Source organism: Macaca nemestrina, chromosome 8, assembly GCF_043159975.1.
Source record: "Macaca nemestrina isolate mMacNem1 chromosome 8, mMacNem.hap1, whole genome shotgun sequence".
Lineage (NCBI taxonomy): Eukaryota > Metazoa > Chordata > Mammalia > Primates > Cercopithecidae > Macaca > Macaca nemestrina.
In genome coordinates this window covers 5,139,018-5,159,198 of record NC_092132.1, presented here as the reverse complement: position 1 = coordinate 5,159,198, position 20,181 = coordinate 5,139,018, and the positions used below count along the sequence as shown (strand labels likewise).

Sequence of the window (20,181 nt, the reverse complement as noted above, 5' to 3'; positions counted from 1 at the left end):
TTAAACTACTTCTGGACAATGAAGGGGAATTAAACTACCTCTGACAGTGGACAGGGGGTTAAACTACCTCTGACAGTGGACAAGGGGTTAAACCACCTCTGGATAGTGGATGGGGGAGTTAAACTACCTCTGGACAGTGGAGGGGGGTTAAACTACCTCTGGACAGTGGAGGGGGGTTAAACTACCTCTGGACAGTGGAGGGGGGTTAAACTACTTCCAGACAGTGGAGGGGAGTTAAACTACCTCTGACAGTGGACAGGGAGTTAAACTACCTCTGGACAGTGGAGGGGGGTTAAACTACTTCCAGACAGTGGAGGGGGGTTAAACTACCTCTGACAGTGGACAGGGGGTTAAACTACCTCTGGACAATGAAGGGGAATTAAACTACCTCTGACAATGGACAGGGGGTTAAACTACCTCTGGATAGTGGATGGGGGAGTTAAACTACCTCTGGACAGTGGAGGGGGGTTAAACTACCTCTGGACAATGAAGGGGGGTTAAACTACCTCTGGACAGTGGAGGGGGGTTAAACTACCTCTGACAGTGGACAGGGGGTTAAACTACCTCTGGATAGTGGATGGGGGTGTTAAACTACCTCTGGACAGTGGGGGAGGGGGGGTTAAACTACTTCTGGACAATGAAGGGGAATTAAACTACCTCTGACAGTGGACAGGGGGTTAAACTACCTCTGACAGTGGACAAGGGGTTAAACCACCTCTGGACAGTGGAGGGGGAGTTAAACTACTTCTGGACAATGAAGGGGGGTTAAACTACCTATGGACAGTGGAGGGGGGTTAAACTACCTCTGGACAATGAAGGGGGGTTAAACTACCTATGGACAGTGGAGGGGGGTTAAACTACCTCTGGACAATGAAGGGGGGTTAAACTACCTATGGACAGTGGAGGGGGGTTAAATTACCACTGGCCAATGAAGGGGGATTAAACTACCTATGGACAGTGGAGGGGGGTTAAATTACCTCTGGACAATGAAGGGGGATTAAACTACCTATGGACAGTGGAGGGGGGTTAAATTACCTCTGGACAATGAAGGGGGGTTAAACTACCTATGGACAGTGGAGGGGGGTTAAATTACCTCTGGACAGTGGAGGGGGATTAAACTACCTCTGGACAGTGGAGGGGGGTTAAATTACCTCTGGACAATGAAGGGGGGTTAAACTACCTATGGACAGTGGAGGGGGATTAAATTACCTCTGGACAGTAGAGGGGCGTTAAACTACCTCTAGGACAATGAAGGGGGTTTAGTTAAACTACCTCTGGACAATGGAGGGAGGTTAAACTACCTCTGGACAATGGAGGAGACTTAAGAAAGGAATAGCCAACCTGAGTTTTATAAGAGCTACAATCGCAGCAGCAGCTGACACTTCCTGGCACTCAGAAATGTCTCACACTGTGCTAAATGCTTTATGTGAGTTTAGAAAGTTTCTAGCACACAGGAAGCAGCAATAACATTACCTATTACTATTATCAAAAATAATTCTCCTAACCAACCTACAAGAAAAGTACTATCATTCCCAAATTTATAGGCGAGAAAACTGAGATTCGGTGAGATTCCTTTGACCATGGTCAACAGCTACCAAGTGCTCAGGTCCAATTATGTGACTGCTGACACTGTCTCTGAGCCACTATACTTTTTGGCTGTCCAGTGTAGAATGAACTGGAGGGAAGACACTGAAGCCGGTGGCCGGTTAAAAAGCTGCACAAAAACTGTGGTCAAAGCCTGAGATCATGGGGCCCTAAGCATGAGACAGTAGCTATGGAGACAGACACTGAGAAGATAAGCAGAGATAATGCTACTGTTCTATATGGTCTACATTTTTACTAGGTTTTATACTGATATATGCACAACCTATTAACTGACAACAGCTTTCAATTAATAATCTACAAGACTACTACAAGAATTACAAGGAAGGAGAGAACCAAGACAGAACAGATGCAGTAGTGAAATCACAAACTAGAACCCTTGGATTAAAGACATCTTCTGTGGCGCCGGCACGGTGGCTCACGCCTGTAATCCCAACACTTTGGGAGGCCGAGGCAGGCGGATCATGAGGTCAGGAGATCGAGATCATCCTGGCTAACACGGTGAAACTCCATCTCCACTAAAAATACAAAAAATTAGCCAGGCGTGGTGGCAGACACCTGTAGTCCCAGCTACTCGGGAGGCTGAGGCAGGAGAATGGCATGAACCCAGGAGGCGGAGCTTGCAGTGAGCCGAGATCTCGCCACTGCACTTCAGCCTGGGCGACAGAGCCAGACTCCGTCTCAAAAAAAAAAAGAAAAGGGAAAAAAAAAAAAAAAAAAAAAAAAAAACTCTTCTCTTTAGCCCACTCAGTGTCATATGAAACTTGGTGATTGAATTGCCTTCAGTCAGGGTATAGATCTTCTGGTCCCCGCATACCTCCAGCAGGGGACTTGCTTGTCCCATGCAAGCATTTGCTCACCCTACTCTAAGATATGTCTATAGACCAGGGCATAAACTTAGCTTTCCATGCATTGGAAATATTTACCAGGAAGATTTCATGAATGTGGTACAAAAATATCAGAGACAGTAAAATGTGCCCAGCAGTCAGACTAGAATGTGCTTCAGTCCTGGCTCCACCTGCTCACTAGTACGTGAAACTGGGTAAGTGGCTCAGCTTCCCTGAGCCTCTGATGACATCAGCATCTGTAAAGTGGGGTTATTGTAATAATTAATAAAATGGCAAATACCAAGTGTCTAGCATAGCAGATGACATATGGTGGGAGCCTGAGCCACGGTAGCCATTATAATCATTTTCAGAAGACATGAGTTTGTGGAGTAAAGGGCAAGAAGAAAAGTGGAGAAGGATCCGTGGCAGCCACTATAATTATTATTCAGAGGACATAAGCTTGTGGGGGTAAAGGGCAAGAAGAAAAGTGGAGAAGGATCCATGGTAGCCATTATCATCATTATTCAGAGGACATGAGTTTGGGGGGTAAAGGGCAAGAAGAAAAGTGGAGAAGGAGGAAAAATGTTTAGCTTTAAGGATTTTTTTAAATTGAGGTATACACATATTCCCACTTAAAAGTGGGAGCTAAATAATGAGAACACATGGACACATAGAGGGGAACAGAACACACTGAGGCCTCTCGGAGGATGGAGGGTGGGAGGAGGGAGAGAAGCAGGAAATATGACTAACAGGCACTGGGCTTAATACCTGGCTGATGAAATGACCTGCACAACCATCCCCCATGACACATGTTTAGCTACGCAACACACCTGCACATCCTGCACATGTACCCCTAAACTTAAAAGTTAAAAAAATTAAACAAATTGAGGTATAATTCATATACCATAAAATTCACCTCACCCCTTGAAAATGGTATACAAGTCAGTGGCTTTTAGTATATTCACAGAATTGTGCAATCATCATCACTATCTAATTTTGGAGTATTTCCATCATCCCAAAAAGAAGTCATGTACCCATTAGCAGTCACTCTCGATTCTCCCTCCTCCTTTCCCCCAAGCCCCTGGCAACCATCAATCTGCTTTCTATCTCCATGGAATTGCCTGTTCTGGACACTTCCTATAAATGGTGTCATACGATGTGTGGTCTTTTGTGTCTGGCTTCTTCTGCGTAACGATGTTTTCAAGGTGCATCATGTTGTAGCATGGATCAGTACTTCACTCCTTTTCAGGGCTAATAATTCTGTTGCATTAATCTACAACAGCTTGTCCATTCACCAACTGATGAGCATTTGGGTTGTTTCCACTGTTTGACTATCATAAATAATATTGCTATGAACACTGTGTTCAAGTTTTTGCAAACATGTTTTCAGTTCTCTTGAGTATAGACCCACAGTGGAAATGTGGGTTCATATGAGAACTATGTTTTTTGTGGAACTACCAAACTGTCTTTCAATGCACCTAGGGATATTTTTTTTACTGTAACCAAAAGTCAAAGATATTTAAAAATCTCTTTAGAATTTAACAGACAAGAAAAATGGGGAGTACATGGTGTTGCCTGGTTTCAGTCATCAAATCTCAGAATCCATTCAATTACAATCCAATTTCCTACAGACAACCACTTACCATGTTTTAGAAAACAGTACACACAGCTAACAGGAAAATCAGCCAACAAAAGGATGCCAAAGAAATTTCATCCAATAGTTGCCCCAAATAATTGGTTTTTGAATTATGAACCTCCATTACACTGAGTGTCAGTAAGAGATGTATTATTTCTTTGAGGGAAAAGGAACAAGCAGACATTGGCATCAGAGACGCCACAGCAGTTTTGAGGCTTCTACCACAGAGTTCCTTTATTATGCAATTAAGCAAGCAGCAATGCTGCTCACCTGAAATGCCGGCCAGGTTCTGAAAATGCGTTGGTTCGAGCATGTTTCCTACTTTAAATCATTGCCTCAAACAAAAGAAATGAACACCAAAGAGATTAGAAAATGTAAGGCTCACATCTCCAGAGTAAACTCTACTTGCTGACAAGACCAATTCTAAAAACAGAAAAGTAACTGAGTCTTAAGTATGTGCAGACAATAGCTGAAGATTTAGATGTAAAACAACAAAATCTGACGACATCCACGGGTTTAATCCTGACACTGCCATTGAACAGAATATTTAAACCATCCGGCCTCCCTGTGTGCTGTGCTCCATGCTATACACTCCGTGACAGTGTGCCACCGTGTACCATGACTTCTGGAACGCAGTGAGGATTCTTTATCTGTGTAGCAAACATTTACTAAGGATCAGAAATAATAAATGCAAAACATCTACTACTATCTTTGGCGCATAATGGGCAATCAATAAATTGAAGTCATCCTATTGAACACACACTTACTTGGCAAGGAATGTGCATGCCAGACATCGGGCTGTGCCCTGAGGACAGACACGTAAAAGACATTCCTTGTTCTTAAGAGACTGAGAGTCTGATGGAAGAGACAGGGAAGGAAGCAATCGCAACTTAGTGTGTGCTCAGTGATGTGACAAAGGAAAACACAGGGTCACTGAACACATCGACAGGCTGAGAGGTAAGGAAAGACAGTCAAAGACGATCTCTCTTGAACTATGAAAGTTGTTTTAATTCATTTTATTGAGAAATAATATGCAACAAAATGTTGCCATTCTAAGTGTATGCAGAACCACCCCTAATAAAGTATTGGTGTATCCACTTGCACAACATGTAGAGTATTCCCATCACCCCTAAAAGTGCCTTCCTGCCTCCTCCCTGGCCATCTAATGGCCCAGCCCAAAGCCCCCAGCAACGAGGGACCTGCCTGCTGTTATGACAGTTTCACTTTGCACATTCCAGAATTCCTTATGAACAGAATCACACAGTGTGCATTCTTTTGTGTCTTGTTTCAACAGACGGTAATGTTTCTGAGATTCATCTGTGCGTTGGGCATACCGGTAGCTTGTTTCTCTTCACTGCTATGTGGTATTCCACTGCACAGGTGTATTAAAGTTTATTTATCCATTCATCTGTTCCTGGACATTTTGTTTCCAGTTTGGGGCTATTACGAATAAAGCTGCTATGGGCATCTGTCATGTCTTTGAGTGAACCCACATTTTCATTTTCCTACGGTACCCAGGGGAGAAGAGGAACTGCTGGCTCATCACGTAAGTATATGTTTAACAATAAATAGCTAAACATTTCCTCAAAGTAGTTATACTATTTTACATTCTCATTCATAGTATACAAGAGTTCCAGTTACTCTATAGCCTCACCAAAGCTTGCAATAATCACTCTTTTCAGTCATTCAAATGGATCACATAATGAAATCTCCTTATGGTTTTAGTTTGCATTTCCTTACTGACAAGTGATGCTGAGCATCTCTTCATGTGTTATTTGCCATGCGTGTATCTTCTTTGGTGAATTAGCTATTCAAATCACTTGCCTATTTTTAAAATCTAGTTATTTGTCTTACTATTGGTTGTAAGAGCTTTATGTCTATTCTGGATACAAGTTCCTTTAACAGATACATGTTTTGCAAATACTTACTCCAAAGCTGAGCTTGCTTTTTTATTGCTTTAAAAGTGGCTTTTGAAGAGAAGTTTTTAATTTTGATGACGTCTAATTTATCATTTTGTCCTTTGTGTTTTATAATTTCTATCCCAAGAAATCTCTACCCACCTCAAGACTGAGAAGTCTTTCTTGAGTGTTTTCTTCTAGAAACTTTAAAGCTTTACATCTCTTATATTTAAGTCTATGATTCATTTTGATCTAATTTTATGTATGTATGGGGTTAAGGGTCGGAGTTAATTTTTGGCATATAGATAATTAGTTGTTCCAGCATCACCTGTTGAAAAAGCCAATCCTTCCCCCTTTGAATTACCTTGGCACATTAGTCCAAAATCAATTGACTATTTATGGATAGGTCTATTACTATTAATGAGGACTTCTATTTTGTTTCCATTTATCTATGTTTATCCTTATGCCAATACCACACTGTGTTAATTACTGCAGCTTTGCTCTCTGGGATATTTTAGCTCCTACGTATGTCATACAAACTTTAGAATAAAGTAATCAATTTCTAAGAAAAAAAACAAGCCTGCTGGAATTCCGATTAGACCTGCATTGAATCTAAAGATCAATTTGGGAAGAACTGTCATCTTAATATAAGGTATTACTACTCATCACCATGTATTATCTTTCAATGTCTTTCTATTTATTTGGATCATTTTCTCAAGACAATCTTTTACAATGTCTTGGGAATAGACAATTGTTCATAATTGTCTTGAGAAAATGTATATTTTCTTGTAATTTTCAATGTACAATTCTTACACATCTTTTCTCAAATTTATCCCCAAGTATATAATTTTTGTTTTTATAAATGATATCGTATTCTTAACTTCATTTTGCAAATGTCCATTGATAATACTTAGAAATAGGTTTGACTTTTGTACATTGATCATGTATCCTATTACCTTGCTAAATTACTCTACTCTACTTTTTGTAAATTCCTAAGTATTTTCTATATGCATGGCAATGTTTTCTGTGAATAACGAGTTTTATTTCTTCCTTCCCAATCTGGGCACATTTTTTGTTCCTTATGGCACTATCTAGACTATTCAGCACAATGTTAAATAGAAGTAATGAATATGAACATCCTTGCCTTCTTACCGACCTTAGGAGGAAAGCATTCACCATTAAGTATAACGTTGAGCACAGATTTTTGTACAGAGGCCTGTTAGCAAGCGGCCTTCTATTTCCAGTCTCCTAAGTGTTTTGTATCACAAATGTGTGATGCATTTTATCAGAGGCTCATTATACATCTATTGCTATGATCATGGTTTTTATTCTCCTTCATTCTATTAATATAGTCAATGATACTGATTGAAATTTGAATACTTAACCAGCCTTGCATTATCAGAATAAATCTCACTAGATCACAATGAACCACCCATTTCATATAATGCTGCATTCTTTTTCTTTTAATAATTATTGGATTCTATTTGTTAATTTTTCAAGGGTTTTGCATACATGTTCATGATGGACATCGTTCTGTAATCTTCTTATAGTGTCGCTGATGTTGGTGTCAGGATAAAGCTAGCCTAATAATACAAATTGGGGAATGTTCTCTCCTCTGCTTTCTGAAAGAATTTTTATAATAGTTGTATTTCTTCTTTATAATAATGTGACAAAATTTACCAGTGAAATTCCGTGACCAATATTTTATTTGGGGAAATATTTTTAAATAATTGACTTTATTTTATTAAAGAAAGGGCTATTTAGGCATTCTGTTTCATCTTCAATAAACAAACATTGGTGATGTGCATCTTTCAAGATATTTTTCTACTTCATCTAACTTATCAAATTTACTCATGAAGTTTTCCATTAAAATTATTATCCTTCTAATGTCTGTAGGAAAGACTGATGTCTCCTTTTTCATTCCTGATATTGTTATTTTATGTCTTCTTATCTTGGTAAAGTCTGGCTAGAGGTGCATGCATTGTATTGATCTCTTCAAAGAATAAGCTCTCAGTTTCACCGGGTTTTCTCCATTGTTGTAAAATTGATTAATTTCTGGTCTTTATTTTCTACTCCTTTCTAGTTACTTTGGCTTTAATTTCTTCTTTTGAGAGGCAACATAGCTCATGAATTGAAACAAGTCTCCTTTCCCAGTGTAAGCACCTATGGCTACAAATTTCCATTGAGGCAATGCTTTAGTTGCATCCAGAAATTATGAAATGCTGTGTTTTTATTTTTAGCCAATTCACAGTGTTTTCAAATTGCCCAGTGATTTCTTCTTGGAGCCCATGGGTTACTTAGAAACGTGTTGCTTAATTTTCAAATATTTGGGGCTTACCAATGAATCTTAATACTACTGAGTTTTAATTTAATTCTGTTGTGGTCACATAGCATACTCTGCAAGTGATTTTAACATTTAAAAATTTACTGAGACTTGACTTATCACCCCAAATATGGTCTAACTTACCAAATGTTCAACATGTATTTGAAAATAATGTGGTTTTTTGTTGTTGTTAAGCAATCTAGAAATGTGAACTAGATCAAATTGGTAGTGAGTGTCAAAGTCTTCTATATCTTCACTGAAATTCTATTTGATCTATCAATTATCAACAAAAGAGTGGTGAAATCTCCAACTATAATTATAGATTTGTCCATTTCTCATTTCAATTTTGTCAGCTGTTTGCTTCATGTATGTTGAAGCTCTGTTATTGGATATGTACATATTTTGAAATGTCACATGTTCTTCAAGAATTTACCCTTTCATCATTGCAAAATATTCCTGTTTATCCCTGATAATACTACTGGTCGACTTTGTCTTATATTTAAAAACTTGTTCCTGCTTTCTTATGACAAGTGTTTGCATAATATATCTTCTCCAATCCATTTATACTTAATCTATATTTTTTATATTTCAATGAATTTCCTATAAACAATTTATAGTTATATCTTGAATTTTTTTTTCTTTTTTTTTTTTTTTTTTTTGGCTAGTATGATAGTCTCTACCACTATATTGAAGTTCTTAGGCCATTTACATTTAATGTAGTTATAGATGTTGTTGAGCTTACTTCTACCACCTTGCTATTTCTCCCATCTCTTTTTTGTTCCTTTCCCCTTCTTTTCCTGCCTTATTTTATGATTGAAATTTTTGGAATTCTATTTTATTACAGATTTATCAGCTATAACACTTTGTATTGTTTTGTGGTTCTTCTGTGATTATAATGTGTATCTTAAACTTATCACAATCTGTTTTCAAATAATATCATATAATCTTATATATAATCTATATATATATATAGAATTTACCACCATATATTTCCATTTCTCCCTTCCATTCTATGTTTGTCGTATTTTTTCCTTTATATATGTTTTAAAGACATAATAGTATATGGAGGTTTTGGCTTAAAATGTGATCAATATTCCTTCAAAGAAACTTAAAAATTGAAAACAAATTTCTATTTATTCTTATATTTACCTATATTTCTACCATTTCCAATACATTTCAAGATCTGAGGCATTGTTTTCTCTGCCTTAGAACCTCCTTTAAGCACTCTAGCAGACTAAGTCTTCTGGAGAGGAATTCTCTCAGCTTTTGTCTTTATTTGTATTTTTTTAAAGGATATTTTTGCTAGATTCAGAATCCCAAATTAACAGCTATTTTTTTTTTTTTAACCAAGTGAAAGATCAAATTCCACTGTCTTCCAGGGGCATTTTTTCAAACAAGAGGTCTACAATTATCATCAGTTTTGTTCCCAGGTAATTTGTGGCTTTTCCTCTGGCTACTTTAACGATTTTTCTCAATATAACCAGTTTTCAGTAATTTGATTAATTGATGTGATTGCGTGTGTGTTTGTCCATCCTGATTGGGGTTTGTTCAGCTTCTTGGATCTGAGGATTTATCATTCTCATTAAACTTGAAAACTCAAAACTTGATGTACTTGTTCAATTTAAGACCTCATGCATGCATTTCTCAGGCTAATTTTCAGTTGCCGTCTCTTTGAATATTTTTCTCTCTAGGATTTTTTCTGCTTTCTATTCCTGGACCTCTAACTAGACTCTTATTCTACGCTCTCAACTATTCTTTCACATTTTCTACCTGTCTCACTGTAACCCATTTTGTGAAGTTCCCTAAGCTTTATCTTCTCATTCACTCTGTCTTCAATTGCATCTAATCTCTTCTTTAACCATCCACTCTGTGTTTTAAGTTCTTGTTTACTTCAACCACTATATATCTATTTTGGGGGGTGGGGGGCGTGGGGAGACAGAATCTTGCTCTGTCACCCAGGAGGGACTGCAGTGGTATCATCTCAGCTCACTGCAACCTCCACCTCCAGGGTTCAAACGATTCCCCTGCCTGATCCTCCCAAGTAGCTGGGATTACAGACACCTGACAAGACGTCCAGCTAAGTTTTGTTGTTTTGTTTCGTTTTGTTTTGTTTTTGTATTTTTAGTAGAGATGGGGTTTCACCATGTTGGCCAGGCTGGTCTCAAACTCCTGGCCTCAAGTGATCCACCCACCTTAGCCTCCCAAAGTGCTGGGATTACAGGTGTGAACCACCGCACTCAGCCATCGCTATAAATTTTTTATTTTAGAATCTCCATGAGGTTCTTTTTCAAATTAGCTTGCTTTTGTCTCATACTTGTGGTTTTATTTCTTCTAATGCCATTCTGACCATTTCAAACACGGTTCTTTAAAAGTCTCTTTCCTGAGGTATAAATTCTCCCATCTGCTGTCCCTGTAGATTCTCCCTCATAGTGGTCTGCCTCCTTGTGTAGTTTGTTGTCTGTGGCTGTACACTCATGATCCACAGAAATTACTTCCTATGGGAAGTCCATGTATCTGCGGCCAGGGAAGTGTCTCTATGGAGCAGTTTTCCACCTGGCTTGGCTGCCCCCTGCAGGTCTCCTATGGTAATTCTGTGCATCCTCAGGCGCTAGGCCATGGCAGGCTTCCCTGCCTCTCCCCAGTCTGGGGAACAGACTTTCCTGGTCCAATCTGAGGGAAGCCCTGCATGACTCAGCACCAGGGAGCTGCAGCCTGAACTCCCTTCTCCACATCAGCATAACAGGCCTAGTGCTGGTTGGTAAAGTTTATCACAAAGAGGCACTTTGGCTTTAGTTTCTGCTAATCACTCAGATTTTGAATTTCCTCTTTGCTTCAGGTACCTGGAAATCTTGCTTTCCAGTACATACATTTATCCAAAAATTCTTTACATTATGGTCTCTGGGTTGAAGCAGGCAAATGTTTCAGAAGCCTGCCTTTCCCTAAGAACTTGGTCTATTCATCTGTTTACATATTGTAACAACAACAACAACAAAATACAGCTTGGGAATGTTGGCTTCCAAAAGTAACTGCCCACTACTCTAAATTCGATTTCACAAATATGTTGGAGAATGGCCGCTTCCCGAAGCTGTTATTTGATAGACAGAAAACAGCTTCACTACTGATACACTAGTGTCTGTTAATTCTGAAACTGTACAGCTCTACCTTCATACTATTTTAAGGCGATTTAGTGCACACTGATCTACTGCAAAGTGTCATATTGCCAAGTGTCCTCTCAACCTCTTGCTCAGAGTCTTTCCATTTCATTCTCCAATAAAGAATATTAGGAACTGGCAGAACAAATCCTTGTGCCATTTGACTGTTAAATCCTATGAGCTTACTTTAAGAAATTTCAAATTCCAAAAATATAGCCTCTTGGCAATCAGGACCCTCTTGACCAGGACTTGACCTATTACTCTCAGCTGAACACATCGTCACACACACAACAACTTGCGTCATACTGTTCCCCCTTCTCTGCCTGTCTACGCATCCCCCAAACTGTGGCACACCCACCAGCTTCCCAGTGCAGCCTTTCCAATGCATGGGAGCCAGCACTCTCTCCTCCCAGAGCAGTTTGTCTGTATTACTATAATCAGCTTCCTATTACCTTCCAAAATAAACTAGAAGTCTGCATATACATCACCTCCCTTGTTTCTCACACAAAACTCTGTGTTATCGGAGGAAAAAAAAAAAAGATGAGATTGAATTTGTCATATTTTTCCTCCAGTACTAGCTTTCTCTACCACTAAGCCATAATCTCCTTCAGGGACAGAATCATGTCTTATGTCTTCACCCATTCTTTAATCCAAGAAACATTTGCTGAGTTCACTAGGTACCAGGCACTGTGTTGGGCACTGGAAGAGAATAAAAGTTAATCCCTGCTTGGAGGTGTTCCCAGTGTGGCTGAGGATGGGGATGGTTGGTGGAAGACCTATGTACAGAGAAACTGGAACAAACTCTACAACCAGCTCTACAACCCCAGCTCCTGACACAACTTACTGAATACATGGGGGAGGAAAGAGGAGACACCATCAAGTTCAATGATATAACCAAAAGAATCCACTTAGGAAAGTGATGAACGCTATTAAAAACTACCAAGTGCAGAATTCCACCTCGATTACACATTCCACACAGCAGCTCTGAGTGTTCACATCGGAATTAAAAGGGTCTAAAAAACACATTAGCTGGTAAACATTCCTGAGCTTCTGCCAATTAGAAATGGAGACCCGGCTGGGTGCGGTGGCTCATGCCTGTAATCCCAGCACTTTGGGAGGCTAAGGTGGGCGGATCACCTGAAGCCAGGAGTTCGAGACCAGCCTGGCCAAATGGTAAAACCCCATCTCTACTAAAAAATACAAAACTTAGCTGGGCATGGTGGTGCACACCTGTAGTTCCAGCTACTCAGGAGGCTGAGGCAGGAGAATCGCTTGAACCCAGGATGGGGAGTTTGCAGTGAGCCAAGATCACCTCACTGCACACCAGCCTGGGTGACAGAACGAGACTTTGTCAAAAAAAAAAAAAAGAAAAAAAAAAGAGAGAAGAGGAGAGGAAAGGGAGAGGAGAGGAGAGGAGAGGAGAGGAGAGGAGAGGAGAGGAGAGGAGAGGAGAGGAGAGGAGAGGAGAGGAGGAGGGAGGAGAGAAGAGAAGATCCTGGTCTGAGCACTGGCCTTCTCTACGCTGTGATCAGGCCTGGAGAACTGACTGCCAATGTCAGCAGTCGTGGGCTGAGAGTGGGGGCAGGGCCACAGCTGGTAAGAAAGCAGGACAGCAGAGAACCCACACAGAAACAGAGCAGACATATCCATGAGGCCCAGTGACATCTCAGAGAATTCTTCTTTTTAAGTCTACACTAGTCTAATTTACCCAAGATATGGCAGGTGGCTCTTTTTCCATTTTAAAAGCGTTATACTGTTCTTTGAAAAGCAACACACAAGGCAAAAAAAAAAGAATTGGAAGAAAGTTCACCAAAAGGTGACACTGCTTGTCTAATTGGTAGAAGTAATGCTCATTTTTTAAACATTTTTATATTTTAGAATCATTAAAATTAGCTATCTCTTAAATACCTTTACTTTTTTTCTTTTTTTTTAAGACAGAGTCTCACTCTGTTGCCCAGACTGGAGTGCAGTGCCACAATCTCAGCTCATTGCAACCTGCACCTCCCGGGTTCAAGCAATTCTCCTGCCTCAGCCTCCCGAATAGCTTGGGATTACAGGAGTGAGCCACCATGCCTGACTAATTTTTGTTTTGTTTTTAGTAGATACAGGGTTTCACCATGTTGGCCAGGCTGGTCTTGACCTCCTGACCTCGGTTATCCAGCTGCCTTGGCCTCCCAAAGTGCCGGGATTACAGGCATCCTAAATACTGTTTTTATAATGAACTAAAACACACATACAGAAAATTACACAAAATATGAATAAGGTCCATGAATTATTACAAAGCATACATCTAAATCCAGCACCCAGCTGGAGAAAGAACATGCCTGCACCCACCACCCTCTCCTGTCTGCTCTGTCACCAAGCCCATCCCTCCCCAGAGCACCCTCTCTCCTGACTGCTAACAACATTTTAGATGTGCAAAGATGCAATAAATAAAAATAAACGAATTTTTGATTCTTCAGTTCATGATAGCATTTCTAGACAGGAGAGCACTCTTTCCACGAGACAGCTTGCCAATAACAGCAGGCTACTACCTATGATCCCACTATGTTCTCAGATGCAGCCATCAATTCACCTATAGAACAGACCGTTTTTCACAGCCAGAGACCACCACGTACGCCGAGTATGGTGGAAGACATGGGAAGCATCCAACAGGCACACTGGTGACAGGCACTCCTCACACAGCACACACAGGGACAGGATGCGCCCCTGCCCTCCCGGGGCTCTGAGTCCAGCGGGACACACGCACGTGGAGTTAGAGAACTCGGCAGAGCAGGGAATGCTGGACAGGCCCACCTGCACAGAGAAGGCTGGACAGGTGGCCTGGTCAGGACATAGGTCCAGGTGCTACACCACCACCAAAATGCTGGTGCCTTAAGGGCTGTGGAACTGGGTTTCTCTCTCCCTTAACAGCCATGCTCAGGCAATTCAGGCCTAACAGGACAGCTCTAGGAGGCTGAGGACCGAGTCCACCTTGCTGTTCTACCTACCCCAGGGTGTGGCCTGATCCTGCGAGCACAAGGTAGGCCACAACTCCTGCCAGGTCCCACCAGCCGAAGACGGAGTTCGAGGCATGCTGCCCACCCTGCAGATGCCATTGCTCAGGGCTCAGCCGCATTCCCACATCAGGGCCAGGGGAAGCCACCACCAGGGAGGGGCGGGGACCGCGGGGTGCAGGGCCGCGGGGTGCAGGGCCGCGGGGTACAGTGTCGCAGGGTGCAGTGCTGTCTGGTGCAGGGCCGCGGGGTGCAGGGCCGCGGGGTGCAGGGCCACAGGCGTCATGCTCGGCAACCCGGTATTATTTTGCAGCTGATGGGAAGATGGGGAAGGGTTTTAGGTGAGAACTGATACAAACAAATATATATTTTAGGAAGCGCTTAAGTATCCAGCAGATACTTTATAGCAGAGAGGAACTACAGGCTCAGGGTGCAGTCAGGATGCTGCTGTGGAGTCTGGGAGGCCTCGAAGCCTGACCCAGACACTGAGGGTAGGAATTACCCAGCAAAAAAGTCAAGGAGAAGAGGTGGCTGCCAAGGAAGACCCTTCCACGCCTCAGGCTCCTTGTCTGTGAAGCTGGGGTATTGTTACCCAAAAGCTACGTCTGTTGGGTAACAATTGTCATACGTCTGTTGTGAAGCGCGAATAATGCAAAAGATAATAACGCCCTGTGAAAATTATAAATTACTACACAAACTTCAAAGTAAAACATTTTCTCAAACTTAATTTGACCAATTTACAAAGCAAATTTAAACAACCCTATTAAAGAATTTCTATAGCTACAAAATAGTCACTTTACAATTTCTATACATTTTTATCACTGTTCCTTGCTCAATAGAACTACTTCTATCTTGTTTTAAAAGTTATTAGGCTGGGCGCAGTGGCTTATGCCTGTAATCCCAGCACTTTGGGAGGCCAAGGCGGGTGGATCACCTGAAGTCAGGAGTTTGAGACCAGCCTAGCCAACATGGTGAAAACCCATCTCTACTAAAAATACAAAAAAATTAGTTGGGCATGGTGGCGGGCACCTGTAATCCCAGGTACTTGGGTAGCTGAGGCAGTAGAACTGCTTGAACCCAGGAAGCAGAGGTTGACACTGCACTCCAGCCTAGGCGACAGAGCAAGAGTCTGTCTCAGAAAAAAAGAAGAAAAAGTTATTAAATGGCTACTTATATTTAATATTATGTTTGTAATATAAGCAATACAGTTTATAATTATCCTTTTCTTCTTGATTGTATACTTCACCAAATATGAGGTCTCTGCAGCTCTTCATTACTCTTAATTAAAACAAGTAGAAACACAGGAATCCTAAAATGCTGGGATCTTGACAGTGTGAGTGGGAATGTATGGCTGGTGAAACACTTGCCCTAAGGTGCAGAATCATCAGGTCTTCTTCATTATTTTTAACAGTAAAAATTAAACCCAATATTGCAAAATCTTTCCTTTTTTTTTTTTTTGAATCAAGCAAATCAATAAATCTATGGATGAAAGCCAGTTAAAAACCATAGCAGAGAGCAATGCTATGTTATTCTGATTCCAGTGGAAGTGAGCATCGGATCAACCACACCGACTCGATACTCATCTCTACATGGTACTCTACAGATTGCGTATCCCTTTTCCCAAGTACTTGGGACCACAAGTGTTTTAAAAGAATTTGGGATTTCTTCAGACTTCTGAATACAGTCACCCCTCGAAGCACACAGGTTTGACCTGTACAGGTCCACTCATATGCGGGTTTTTTCAGCCAGACGTGGGTGGAAAATACAGTATTTGTGGGATGTGAAACTCATGTAAACAGAGGCTGACTTTTCACATGCACAAGTTCTGCAAGGCCAACTAGAGTACTTGAGCATACACGGGGGCCTTGGAGCCGATGCCCCACCTAGACCGAGGGACAACTGTGTTTGCAATATATATACCGGCTGAGCATCCCAACTCAGAAAATCTGAAATGCTCCAATCACCATTTCCTTTGAGTGTCATGTCGGTTCTACGAAAATTTCAGATTTGGGGTTTTCGGAGTTGGGATGCTCGATCTGTACTAAGAAGCTGTAGTTGCAGTAGTTCCGAGGGTCCCACATGTCTCAGACTCAGCTCAAGGCTGTACTTCCTGAAACACAGGTCAACTGTCACATGTCATTGAAAAAATTCCAGTTCTTCACTTGGGCCCCTGAAGAGCACTGAAGAGCAGCCACTGTATTTCTAAATCCCTTTTCTACATCCTTCTTTCACCAGCACAAACTCTGGACCTAACAAAAAGATACCAACTTCCCCTCATCGTCCTGGCCTCTCCCTATTGGTGTTTTTTTTTTCTTTGAGACAGTGACTTGCTCTGTCACCCAGGCTGGAGTACAGTGGCTCAATCACAGCTCACTGCAGCTTCGACCTTCTGGGCTCAAGTGATCCTCCCACCTCTGCCTCCCTAGGAGCTAGAACCACAGGCATGCACCATCATGCGTGGCTAATTTTTGTATTTTTTGTAGAGATGAGGTTCCGCTATGTTGCCCAGGCTGGTCTCAACTTCTGGGCTCAAGTGATCTGCTTGCCTTGGCCTCCCAAATCCTACAGGTTCTTAAAAGCAGTGATGGGTCAGTGTGGTCGGGAGAGGAACTGGGCTCCTCCCACACCTGTACATCCTTTGGGCTCATTTGACTCTTCTCATTATCCCAGTTTACTCCCCCCAAAATATCCAGGAGCAGCCAAGAAAATAGTGCTCCCTATCCTGGCCTCCCAGAGATCATGGGAGAAGGAGAAGCTAAATGTGTGAACAGAAATATAATATTCTTCAGCAGGTTGAGGGTGGGGGAGATTTCCCCAGTAAGAATGAGTGACAGTGTCAGTGCCTTCAGGGATTTAAATTTTATACAATCCCTGGTATCTACAAGTAGATACACAAAACATACAGATAATAAAATCAATGCACAAACACCGAATTGAAAAAATATATGACAGCATGAAGAAAAACCCGTGACTAAATGCATCTCTCCTGATCCCGACTGCTGCCTCCGACCCCTCAGATTAAGTAACATCTCCCTCCTCTGAACTCAAAACCACATTACTTCTCAGCACAGCTCTGGGGAAGCTGGGACTCTCTATTCTGCTACATGCTTGTTTCTATGCCCAGCTTCTATCTTTATCCCTCCTGAATCCCTGCTCCCTGCAAAACTCCAAACCTCTACAACTCTGACCTCAATGGCACAGCTCTCCCAGCCACGCTGGCCTATCCCTACCTTTAAACATGGCATTCCCCTTTACCAGCCTCTGCCTCGCACTTGCTGGCATCCAGGCCTGAAATGCCCTTGACCTCTTCCTCCTTCAAGTCTCCCTTCACTTTCCCGACTGCCCCCTGTTCCCCAGGGATCTACTTTTGCTCCTCTTCTCTCTTGATTCATTCCAAGGAACCACACACAATTTGACCATCCACGGCTGATTATCCTGAATTGATACCACCAAGCTGGACCTCCCTCCAGAATTCCAGCTGAAATTGACTTCTTTAGTAGTACACATTCACCTGAATGGCCAAGAGGCAGCCCTGTAAGTAACTTCCCAAATACTCTCTGAAACCAGCCCTCCTCCCATTGTTTCTAACCCAGGGCGTGGCTTTGCCATCCGCTACATGGCCCAAATAACACTACAAATGCTTCTGTGTATGGAACCCATACCATACACAGATCCTGTTTTTCAACCAAATACTTCTCACATCGATTCCCTCCTCTCCACCCTCACTAAAACTGCCTTCTGCAAACTTGAATCATTTCTCTGCCTGTGCTCTTTCAACAGCTTCCTAAGTGGCCTAACACATGCCTGGCATATATTTGCTGAAAGAATGCCGGAACCAAGGAACAGTTTCCCTGCTTCCTCCAGTACTTCCTCCTGCCAGGTTTGTTTCCGCATGGCCACAGAAGTGACTGCCCTGAAAGTAAGATCAGATACATAACTCCTTGCCTTAAAAGTTCTGCCAGCTCACTATTTCAGAAGATCAGCTCCCCTTGCCAAAGTGTTATCACTGGGAAAAACTAGCGACTGAAGCCTCAAACAAAAGGGGAGGCATTTTAGAAATCATGTTAGAGTTCTACTGAGCAGTAACTTAAATATAAGCTTGCAGGGGGTAAGAAAATGCTTATAACATAATTTTAGTAAAATAGAGGACTAGACTGCTCATAAGGTCTGATCTCACCTACATACAGAGATGCATGGAGAAAAACTGGAAGGAAATATGCCAAAATGAGAGTAGCACCCATTTCTGGGTAGCGAGATTTTGGGGAATGTTTTGCGCTTCTCCTTTAGAGTTTCCTCAAGTTTCTAGATTTTTTTTTTTTACAAGGACCACTCATTACTTTGTGATAGGAAAAAAATAAGCACAAATAAAAACAATCTCCCAAATCTTTTGCTTCGCATGTGCAGCTCTTAGCACAAGCCATCTGGTTTTCGGCTCTCTCTATGGTCTTATCTTCCCCTCCTCTCCACACCTCATGCGCATAAACTAAACTCCTCCTCCTCAGCAGCAGTCACATATGCCAGTCCTGGAATAACAGCCAGGTTCTGCAGGGCAGACGCACGGCCTCCATAGCTCTTTCGTCTATCTGAGGCATCACCACATTCTTGGTAAGTTTTGAAGCACAAATCCTCATAAAGATGTGATCAATTGAACTGAGAAGACAGAGAAACCAAAGCTAACAAGTGCCTGTTGATAACTGTCCTATATCAGGAGCCCTGGTCAGAAACCAGAAGTGAACGTGTTACTAAAATTCTATAGAAAACAGCTATAATAACAACCACCACTAATCCAGCCAGGTGCGGTGGCTCACGTCTGTAATCCTAGCACTTTGGGAGGCCAAGACTGGAGGATCACTTGAGGTCAGGAGTTCAAGGCCATTCTGACCAATATGGTGAAACCCTGTCTCTAGTAAAAATACAAAAAAAATTAGCCAGGCGTGGTGGCAGGCGCCTGTAATCCCAGCTACTCGGGAGGCTGAGGCAGGAGAAGTGCTTGAACCCAGGAGCTAGAGGTTGCAGTGAGCCAAGATTGTGCCACTGTACTCCAGCTCGGGCGACAGAGCCAGACTTCATCTCAAAAAAGCAGCAACAACAACAACAAAACAACCACTAATCCCTACTAAGGGATGATGAGCAGTGGAATTGCAAGCAGGAATTAACTGGTTCAGAGAGACTGGGCCCAACTGCCCAGGTATACACAGAAGCAGAGCCTGGAGGAACCAGATCTTACTTGAGAAAAGGTGGTCATTGTGTTACACAAAAGGAGGCTGCAAAGAGAAAGAGGCAAAAAGCTGTGCTGAAGAACAAACTGCTAGCTGCTTCTCCGCCATGGCTTTCCCTCCTTCCTCACTCTAGAAAGTGGCTATTTGAGAAGTAGGTTTCTTTTTTTAAACCCTTAGCAAATTTCAAGAACGTGCCCAGTTTCATTGCCCAGCCTTTCAAAGAAAGAAGGTCAAATATATAAGAACAGAGACTAATCGAGGGTAAAGCAAACCTTTGGAGCACTGAAGCGTGTTTTTGCTGCTGCCAAACAGATGCTGTACAGTTGAGGGATTCTCCAATAATGGGATTCTCAAGTTCACTGTCCAGGATCAAAGTCACGTCTGCTGTTAATCCCTGTTCTCAATGGGAAGAATGGGCAGTCTCTAGGAGTGGCCAGATTAGAGGAGGGGTGGGGTTGCAATAGCCTCTACAGTGCTCAGCATCTGCCCTCACCAAGGCACAGGTGCATTCGTTCAGGCTTTGATCAC

General features: G+C 42.0%; 1 protein-coding gene and 1 long non-coding RNA gene across 6 annotated transcripts in view; both read right to left on the bottom strand.

Annotated features, from left to right (window-relative positions):
* LOC112427828 (uncharacterized) overlaps nucleotides 1-3,393 on the bottom strand; it is an 81,291-nt gene extending 77,898 nt beyond the window's left edge. Inside the window, exon 1 of the long non-coding RNA XR_011606677.1 lies at nucleotides 39-3,393. This is a non-coding gene — a long non-coding RNA (uncharacterized lncRNA). The remainder of the gene's footprint in view (nucleotides 1-38) is intronic.
* Nucleotides 1-20,181, bottom strand: part of LOC105488384 (trafficking protein particle complex subunit 9) — a 724,351-nt gene that overhangs the window by 444,389 nt on the left and 259,781 nt on the right. The gene's annotated exons all lie outside the window — the stretch shown is intronic.